General features: G+C 54.5%; 1 long non-coding RNA gene across 1 annotated transcript; it reads left to right on the top strand.

Moving 5' to 3' along the window:
* Window positions 1–7,822: 7,822 nt before the first annotated feature.
* LOC121107489 lies at window positions 7,823–8,696 on the top strand. Its single transcript, XR_005841675.1, has 2 exons — window positions 7,823–7,874; window positions 8,060–8,696. It is a non-coding gene; the product is annotated as an uncharacterized LOC121107489 (long non-coding RNA).
* Window positions 8,697–9,793: the final 1,097 nt, after the last annotated feature.

Genomic DNA, 9,793 nt, shown 5'->3' with positions numbered 1-9,793 from the left:
GGAAGGTTTGGTGTTCTGACTTCCTGGACAGTTGTTACCTAAAGCCTGGAGTGCCTGTGTCAACTGTGGCGGTGCAACTGCCACACCTTCTCTCCCCCTTCTCTCAGGCCTCTCGGTGCACCACTTCTCCTGAGACAAAAGGCGGAGGACCGGTACGTGGAGGTACTCCTCCTCTTCCCTTGCCCCTGCTTGCCTCTGGGTAGCAAGGGGCAATGAATTGGAACATTAGGGGATGCCCTAGTTGTATCTGACTCCTGCTTTGCGCCCCACTGCCCAGGAACAATCCTGGGGTCAATCGTCGTCTGACAGCCTGGGACGCGTGAACACGAATCACGGCTCAGGTGGGGTAGCGTGGAATCCGTGAGTCCAGCAAGTTCTGGGGTTTGCACAACTGGTAGAAAGAACCAGAAGATTTTGCCATGCGAGGGGGCTGGTATGGAAAAGTAGCCGGCAGATCTCCATCGTCTCAGACCCTATAACTAGAGATTCAAAGCGAGTGTTAATCAATATCTGAAGGGAAGTGGGAGGAAAATGGATGAGGCCAGGCTCTTCTCGGTGGTGCGTAGCGGAGGACAATGAGCAGTGGCCTAGAACTTGAGCACAGGAAGTTCCATGCAAACATGTGGAAGACCTTTACGGTAAGGGTGGGGGAGCTCTGGGACGGGTTGCCCAGAGAGGTGGTGGAGGTTATGACCAGCATCTCCTCTGGGTTGGGATGCCTCTCAGGTACTGCCAAATCCTCGAGGCCCTCTACCAATGATAGTGTACCAAGGATAGTCTACTGTGCTGTGATCTTCAGGGACGTTTTCAACACAAGCCATCCTATTGTTCTGTGATCTTCAAGGACACTTCCAGCGTACAAAAATCCAGTGGTTCTGTGATCTTCAGGGAGCCATGCAACACAAACCATTCCAGCGTTGTGTGATTTTAGAAGCTGGACGTGAGCCAGCAGTGTGTGCTGGCAGCCCGGAAGGCCAAGTGTGTTCTGGGCTGCGTTAAGAAAGAGGTGGCCAGCAGGGAGAGGGAGGTGGTTGTCCCCCTCTACTCAGCTCTTGTGAGGCCCCATCTGGAGTACTGCACCCAGGCCTGGGGCCCTGTATGAGACCTGTTGAACTGCAACTCCACCTGTGTGACCGGAAGGGGTGGAGCCAGGCTTCACCTCTCCTAAACCCCATTTAAGGGCTGACTGCCACGGAGGAAGGATCGCTCTCTGAAGATCACTCCTCTTGGAGCCCTTTTGGCGAGCCTAGGACACGGGTAAGCTTCCTGTTCATCTCTGATTATTCCTTTTCAAAGGCGATAGTTTCTTATATCCGTATCCTTATTTGCTCTACAGGCTCCCAGTAGAGGAAGGGTGTGGAGCTGTTGGAGTGGGTCCAGAGGAGGGCCACTAAGATGATCAGAGGGCAGGAGCACCTCTCCTATGAGGAAAGGTTGAGGGAACTGGGCTTGTTTAGCTTGGCGAAGAGAAGGCTCCAGGGGGACCTCATTGTGGCCTTCCAGTACTTGAAGGGAGCGTATAAACTGGAAGGGGAACGACTGTTTTTGAGGGTGGATAGTGGTAGGACAAGGAGGGATGGTCTTAAACTGAGACAGGGGTGGTTTAGGTTAGATATTAGGAGGAAGTTTTTCACCCAGAGGGTGGTGACGCACTGGAACAGGTTGCCCAAGGAGGTTGTGGATGTCCCGTCGCTGGAGGCATTCAAGGCCAGGCTGGAAGTGGCTCTGGGCAGCCTGCTCTGGTGGTTGGCGATCCTCTGGTGGTTGGCACATAGCCGGGGGGTTGAAACTCGATGGTCATTGTGGTCCTTTTCAACCCAGGCCATTCTATGATTCTGTGAGATTTTCCAGGACCCTTCCAATGCAGGCATGACTGGGAAGAGGCAGGGCTGCTGCAGCCCCAGCCCCACCTGACATGCGAGAAAAGGTATCAGCAGTTGTAGGTTTATTTTTTTTGGAAAAAAAAAAAAAGAAAAAAAGTATACACATTTTAATAGTGCTATATTTAGGGTAGACTTGCGCTTTTATTCGTAGTAAAGAACTTAAGAAGTGAAGTCCCATTTTAGAATCTTTCTTATTGAAAACTAAGTCTGATTCTTCTTGTTATTTTTGCTTCCATTTGGCCCGCTGAATGCCAGAGGGTCAGTCAGCACCGAGACTGCCTGGGAAGCTTCTCTGTAGGGACGGGTGTCCCTGGAGCAGCGGGCCCAGGCCCAGTCTGTGCTGCTGCGTTCCTGCTGTGCCCCTCTCCTGGTCTCCCGCTGCCCTGCGTGACCATGGCTGTGCAGCTGATCCTGATTGTCCCCTCTGTACGGCGTGTGTGCGTGCCACTATGGGGTAGGGGCATGTTTGACCTGCCCCATTCTCCACCCCCTTCTTCCCCACATCTGCCTCACTCTCATCTGCCTGCTGCTGGCTTTGTTCCGGGCGCTGCAGTGCTCTGTGCCCAAAACTTACCACCAGGAGCTGTTCTACCGGCTGTGCCCACACCTCGCTGGCATATGTGTCTGAGAAACCCCTGCACGTGGCCAGCGAGGACCTGCTGCCCTTTTGAAATAAGCACTAAGCAGGGCTTATTGTCACCAGGTAGCCAGACAAGATGAGTGAGAAAATGTATGCTGTCTTTTGACACAAATACATAAGCCCCATGTGGTGCCTGGTTCAGCAGTTCAGCTTGCCTTCACGCACTTTGCCTGGTCATAGGGAAAGTGGCAGGCTCTGATTCAATGGCAGTGTTGTATGGACACTGTATTGGATGTATATAGGCAATGTATTTGGATGCTCTGCTTCCAAAAGTGCAACAGCTTCTGGAGACCCAGGTGGGACCCCATAGGTGACGGTCCTCTCGGCACCAAGCGTCCAGTTGCCAGCAGCAGTGAGTTCACTTTGGGGGACTTTGGTGATGGGAGGTGCCAACCAGCAAGCCTTCAATTTCCGCTACTAAATGCAGGCTTGGAAGCAAGCTACGTGTGGGAAATATACTTGGTGCAGGAAAGGGGATGTCCTTAGCCAAGGTGCTGGAAAACTGAAGGAAAACAGATGAAACTGCAGATCTATCAACAAAAACGTAAGCACGTGACACTTGACTTGGCAGGTCTGTGAGAAGGTCAGCTTCCCCGTGTTTGTATTTCAGCCATCATCCTCCATACTGGAGAGGCTTTATCCGCTTGGCTTGCTTAATTGCAGCACGTTTGACACGCATGGATAACCTGTGCAATAGCGTCCTTGATCCAGACCCCATTTTCCATATTGCATCTCTTCCCCAATGGCCTGAGGTGTCATGGGTGCACCGAGCTGGAAATAATTCCCTCCTGGGGCTGTTGAAGCCCTAGAAATGTTTGCCAAGTGAAGCTGTGGATGCTCCATCCCTGGAGGTGTTCACGGCCAGGCTGGGTGGGGCTCTGGGCAGCATGACCCCGTGGGTGGCATCCCTGCCCACGGCAGTGGGGTTGGGGTTCTAAGCTCTTTGCTGTCCCTTCCACCCCAAGCCGCTCTATGATTCTGCGTTTCTATGACGTAAGCACGGGCCCCACGCAGCCCTGGTGCAGCACATCACAAGAGCAGCAGCCCGCGGGGAGCCGCCACCCGGAATCTTGGAGCCGTGAGGTCACAATGCCCCGTCCAATGGCTGTGCGGTGCTGTGCCGTGAGCTCACAAGGCCTGGCTGCGACGCTGTCCTGTGCCGCAGGCTTTGCTCTGTGCGACGCTCACTGTGGCTGCAGCGGTGGTGTTGGAAGCATGGTGCGAGTGTGGGGAGCCATGGCCCCTGCCCGCTTTGTCCTCTTCCTCCTACTGATGGCCATGTGTTTCCGGGAGACCTGTGCTGCTCCGTGGCGAGCACCGGGAGCAGGTGGGTGGGCAGAGATGGGACACGGACTGAGCAGCAGTGGGGGCAAGAAGTCAGGCTGTGTCCCCACGGCCCTGTGCCACACTTCCCTGGGGCTGGCCTTCCATGGGGGGTGGTGTTGGGCAGGGGGCGATGGGCAGCACCGCAGGAGCCGGGCAAGAGCCCGTGGCAGCGCTGCTCCTCAGGGCTGGCTCCAGCCATGCCGGGCCATGGCTCTGCTGCTTGCTGGCTGGAGCACAGCCTTCGTCGTGGGAGATGTCCTGGGGAGAGCTTGGCAGATGTGTGCTGGGAGAAGCGTGAGCATTTCTGCTCCAGGCTCATGGTACTCCCCATAGATGAATCCCAGTTTCCAACACAGAGCCCCGGCCCACAGCCCAGAGGAAGAGACAGGCGTGCTTTCCTCCAGTGCTTCAGTGTGACCTTCCTGTGCATTGGAGGCCTCCCAGTAAGAAAGCCCCCAGGAGCTGCATCTTCTTCCATGCGGTCCGTGAGGGATGTGGCACATGGCCTGGAGAGAGTATTGTGTACGCTGCCAGGTGCCAGCCTACAGGTCATCCTGGCCACTCTGCAACTTTGGGAATCGTGACCTGAGTCCTTCTCCCATCCCGTTCCACGGCCCAGCAACATCCAGTTACTGAGGGAGAAGGAGATCACACCATCCAATGGGACCTTCTTTCATGTGTTCTTGATTCTAGGAGATGAACTTGGTGCTCCCTTTCCGGATGATCGTTTGGATCCGGATTTTGTGCCTGTGCCTCTGGGACAACCCAGAGGTAAGTTGTGAGTGTCTGTTTCCTTGGAGGCAGAAACATTCATGCTCCCATAGTTTACTTGCGTGCAATTTGCTTAAGACCCTCTCAAGGTCTTCCAAGCCTGTTTGTGCCTTGAAGGGCTTGCACAGATGAGCCATGAGTATTTCTTTACTCGGAGAGCTGCCACATTTCAGTGGGAAGGTTACCGCTGCCCCTCTTCAGCTGAGAGAGCCCAGACCTTCGTATTTGGGCCGTGGCATTCCCTGGCCCACCTTTCCCCACTCAGGGAAAAGGAGGCCCCCACGTGTGCTGGAAGCTCTCCTCACCTGTGTCTGATTACACTTGTGCCTGCAGGCCCTGCTGGTGAATCAGCAGAACAGAATCCTGCCTCTGAGCCTGAAGGGGATGCTGGAGGTAAGTAGCCGGGCTTCATGTCCTCGATATTTGTTCCTTTGTGGCTGGGCTAGTTCAGCAAGGGTTGCGCTTTTCACCGGCCAGCGGGTTCTTCTCCCCGAGAAGCATGGATGGTCGTTGTTTCTTGGGTGCTCCGTGCTGTCAGCGTTGCGTTGGCTTTGTCTCTGTATCTGCGAGGTCTCCCAGTAAGAAAATTCCAGGGGGCCGAATGTTCTTCCATGAGGTCCCTGAGAATTGTCTCCCACGGCCTGGAGAAAGTATTTGGAAAGCTGTGGAATACCAGCCAGCAGGTCACCTGGCCTCTCTGCAGCTTTGGAACTTTCCCCCCATGTCATTACCTGAGCCCCTTCCATCACCGCAGCTCAGTAAGGGAGAGAGAGATGGGCACGTGCAATGGGAACGTTTCTCCGCTGTCCTTGATTACAGCTGTGTCTCCAGGCAGCGGCTCACCAAAGCCTAGGTTTAATCCAGTCCATGCAGTTGAGTTTAGAGCTGGGGTGAGCTCCAGGCGGGCGCTCCTCTGGGCAGTTCCACACGGGGTTAGTTCTGTATGATGGTGGTGCCCCTGCAGGCACCCAGGAACTGTTTCCGAGGTGCTCCTGTGTGGAAGGGAGAGAATGGTGTCGTGAAGGAATGCCCAGCTTTAATTGCATCCTGTGTCATTCTGACTGGAAGGATGTTTAATGGGAGTTGCTCTGTCCTGCGTTTGTTTGCAGATGTGACTGGAGGAGGTGATCCAGGTTCCGCTCTGAGCTCTGGGACTGAAACTCCGGCAGATCGCATGGGTATGTCCTGGCTTTGTAATTCCTTGGAGAGCTTTCACTGCCCATTTCAGTGCCATTTCATGGCACGATCCCCCGTATGCTCTGCTATTCAGTGATGCTGTAGCGTATGACTGAAACTTTTCGTGGGTCTTTGGTTGCAGGAGTGCCCCCAGGGAGGGCTTTGCCCGGTCATGTGTTTCCTCCTGCGCTGGAGCCCAGCTGGAATCCCAGCGGTGAGTAGTTTGTCTCACTGACTCACTGCTGGTCTTCAAAACCTCATGCACGTGATATTGAACTTCATGCATTCTGTTAAGGTCCGGAAAAAGGAAAGGATGAACCCAAAAGAGGAGAATACTCCCAGGGCTCATCCCGTCTCCTCAAGGAACTGGTGAAGGAAATGGAGAAGGCAGCGCGTGGTGGGTATACTTGAGTCTGTTCACTGTGAGACCTGGGGAGCTGAGGTCTGATGTACGTGTGTGGACAAGCTGTAGCCTGCACAGCAGGAAGGGATCGCTCAGAGCCGTGCTGCGGTGGTGTTCCATGTAGCGCCTTGCAGGCACTGTCAAGCACCAGAGATGGTCTGTTGCCACTTCTGCATCCAGCCAAGGCCCGGGGGCAGCTGCTCCCCCAGCACGACCATTACTTGTCAGAGGTGCTTTGGCAGCCAGATGGCAGCAACTGGCGAGTGCTGTGCTTCTGCTCATACAAAGCCCTCTGTGCAGCTAGAGCGAGTTCAAGGCAGGAGGAGCATCCCGAGCAGGGATGCCTTTGCTAATGCTGGAAACAAGGTGGGATGCTGATTGTGAAGGCGCTTCTGTCTGAGCTTGAATTTCAGCCTGCAGATGCCTGGCCTGTGATGGGTGGAACGTGATGGTTGGTGACGCTCACAGCACAGGGTGTGAGGGCCTTGCATAGGAGCTGATTCCTCGAGAGGCGTGAGAGGGTTGGCACCCTCCAATTCCTGGGAGGGCCCAAATGCCCTTGGGCAACGGAGGGGGTCGCAGTGGATCTGTGGGGCTGGGACCAGCAGGCTTTGCCTGAGCGCGGGACTGGAGTAGCTCAGTTCCCGATGAGAGCACATCACATCCAATCCTACTGCCCTGCTTTCTTTCTAAAGGAACTGACCAACAAAGTGAGCAGGATGCACTGCAGGAAGGCAGCCATCCCACACTGCCAGTCTCGGGCAAAGGAACGCAGGCAGCGCCAACAACTGTCATGCCAGGTAATTTCTGTCCCGTGGTCATCCAGTGTCACTCACCAGAGCCACTGTGTGCCTGCAGGCTCTTGCTGCCTGCTCTTGCACGCCAGGTCAGCAGCCGAACCTGAGCGTGTGAGCACAGGGCACGTGTAAAAGAAGCCAGGGATGGCTCTCTGAACACGGCTGACCTCAGTGGGGTGTGGAGAGTTGTTCCAGCAGTGTGCCGGAGAAGGTACGTGCAGGCCTCTGTGACGCTGCTCAGCTCCCACCACTCCCAGTTCCCAGAGAGTGGTGAGTTTTGCCCTTTTGGAGCAAAGCCACCCGAGGGCGATGAGCGGGGTCCTGTGTGGGAGGAGCCTGCAGGAGTGTTTCTCCCCTGGGCTGGCTCCGGCTGTGCCCTGTGCTGGCTGGAGCCCGACCTTCAGCCGGGGGGGGGTGTCCTGCGGGAGAGCGCGGGACGCGTGCGCTGGGGAAAGTGCGAGGGATTCTGCTCTGCAGTGCTTCCCACAGACAAAGCCCAGACCCCAGGGCACAGCCCCAGCCCTCGGCCCAGAGGAAGACACGGGCAGTGCCTGTGCGGCCTCTCCCTACCCAACGAGAGGTGGAAGCAGTCCTTCTTGTCCTCTGGTGCCTGGGCGCCAGAGGCAGAGGCACCCACTGATGAAAATCTCCTGGGTCCATGAAGCACACTGAGAGGTTATCTGTAGCGCAGGTGAAGGTAACGTGGGACGTTGTCTCAGTTTCTCCCAGGGATGAATGCCGGGACGAGCACAAAGGCTGCTGTTGGCAGATCTGCGCGAAGGCGCCACATCGCAGCGATGGTACTGTTCTCAGCTGTGCTGCTGTCCTGCGCTGGTGCTGGCCTGTGGTGCTGTGATATGGATGTGCCAAAAATACGTGTGAGTTGGCTTTTCCCCAGAACACTTCATTGCTGCATTTGGCAACGAAGCATTTGTGGTGCCAGGATCCTGGGCGGCCAGATCAGTTGCTGGCAGTACACGGCCAGGACTTACGTTGCCAAGTCTTTCAAGTTTCCCCTTATTTCCTGTCAGTGAGTAGTGCTTTCTGAAACTCATTCTCACAGAGTGTGCAAGAGAGAAGAGAGAGCAGCAGAGCAGGCTCATCCTGATACCAACTAGGAGAGAGTTCCAACTGGAGACGAGGGCAGAACGGAGCTGGAGAGGCAGCCGAAGAGACTCTTGCCCCATCAAAGAAGAATCTCAGCCATCGTCCCAGTGCATTCCATTCTGCCATCCAAGAGGCCAAAGGTCTTCAAAGTCATCTGGAAGACTTGGAGCTTGAACTCAAAGCCGTGAAAGAGGTCCACGGGAACAGTCCTGAGTGCTGCTTTCTGTCAGGGGACGGCCCTGAAAGTGAGAGCGGAGAACCAGCAGCAGAGCTTTTGTCCTTCACCCTGCATTCTCTGGGACAAGCATCAGCAACATTTCAAAGATTCTTAGCTCGGCACAGCTACAATCCTGTTGAGGGTCCTAATGAGGAGCCAGAAAGCGAGCTTCCTCTGACCGCTGGACAACACCTTAACGTCTTTGGAGCTGTGGATGAGAATGGCTGGTTTCAGGGAGAGCTGACAGATGGCACAAGAGGACTGGTCCCATCCAGTTTGGTTGCGGAGGTTTCAGATGATGAACTGGATACAACGATGCCTCCGGAGCTCTGTGCTCTCCTGCTGGATACTTGATGAATAAGTGGATGCAGAGATTCCATCATGCAGCAACATCCCTGTCAAAATTCCTGCGTTACTCCATCTGCAGGACTACCCCCTGCTCCACTTGATGTTCAGGTGGAGTGTGTGCAGGACGTGGATGAGCTCCTTTGGGAACACTCTGAGGTGACTGACAGTGTAACTGCATAGTCTTGTGGTATATTAAACAAACAAACAAACAAACACCACCCACAATAAAACAACCAACCAACCAACCCAAAAAGCGCTGCTCTTTTTCTTGGATACACTGAGGTGATCCTTTTTCTAGCTGAGACTTTGCAATGAGTCTTGAAGCAGATTTGAGCCGGTAGAAGTTGGCAGTGTCTGCATTCCGTTCTCCTGATTTCCTTGCTGGTCAGAGTTAAGGTGCCATGCATCCATTCCCCAGCCCTAGCTGTCTCCTGAATCATGAGAACAGCCTTTCCATATTGTGGAAAGAACTGGAGTGGATTCACGCTGAAGGACAAGATGCTTGCAGACACGTAAGCTCAAGAGGAGAATGCAGAGTCCACGGAAACTCACTGCCAAACAACGATGAGAAAGTAGAATAGGCTCCTGTTGTTGAAGATGGGACGGTGAAACAGATGTCTCAGCTCAACACAACGCCAGTAGGAGCTGGTTCGGGCTACCCCCCCTTAAAAGGTCGGAAGTTCACAGCGAAGGTAGACTACGAGCCTTCATCCACTGACCGCCAGAGACCCCCACCACATTTTTAGGACGCAGTGCTCAAGAGGGTGGGACAATACGTTAATAGTTTCTCAGAATTCCAGCCCATTTTTGTGGAACGTAATGAATATGTGGATGTTATGTCTGTAAGCATGTAACCAGTGCTTTTCTCTGTGTGCGAGTTAGGAGGAGATATCCTCCCCCGCACCCGGCGCCGTAATGAGCGTACCTGCTTTGTAACCTTACGTGGGTTCCAGAGTTTGATTCCACACGTCACTCCCTTCACTATTAAGAGGACAAAGAACTTCTGGCACAGAAGGATGCCCACCTGCAAGGCTCAAATTGCACGCTGCTTCCTCCCTCTCTGCTCAGTAAAACTCTGTGTTGGGCTCATTTGGAAGGAAGGTTTGGTGTTCTGACTTCCTGGAC

This window comes from Gallus gallus, chromosome 23 (genome assembly GCF_016699485.2).
Source record: "Gallus gallus isolate bGalGal1 chromosome 23, bGalGal1.mat.broiler.GRCg7b, whole genome shotgun sequence".
Classification (NCBI taxonomy): domain Eukaryota; kingdom Metazoa; phylum Chordata; class Aves; order Galliformes; family Phasianidae; genus Gallus; species Gallus gallus.
The sequence above is the reverse complement of the archived record's forward strand: the minus strand, read 5'-3'. Positions and strand labels throughout refer to the sequence as shown.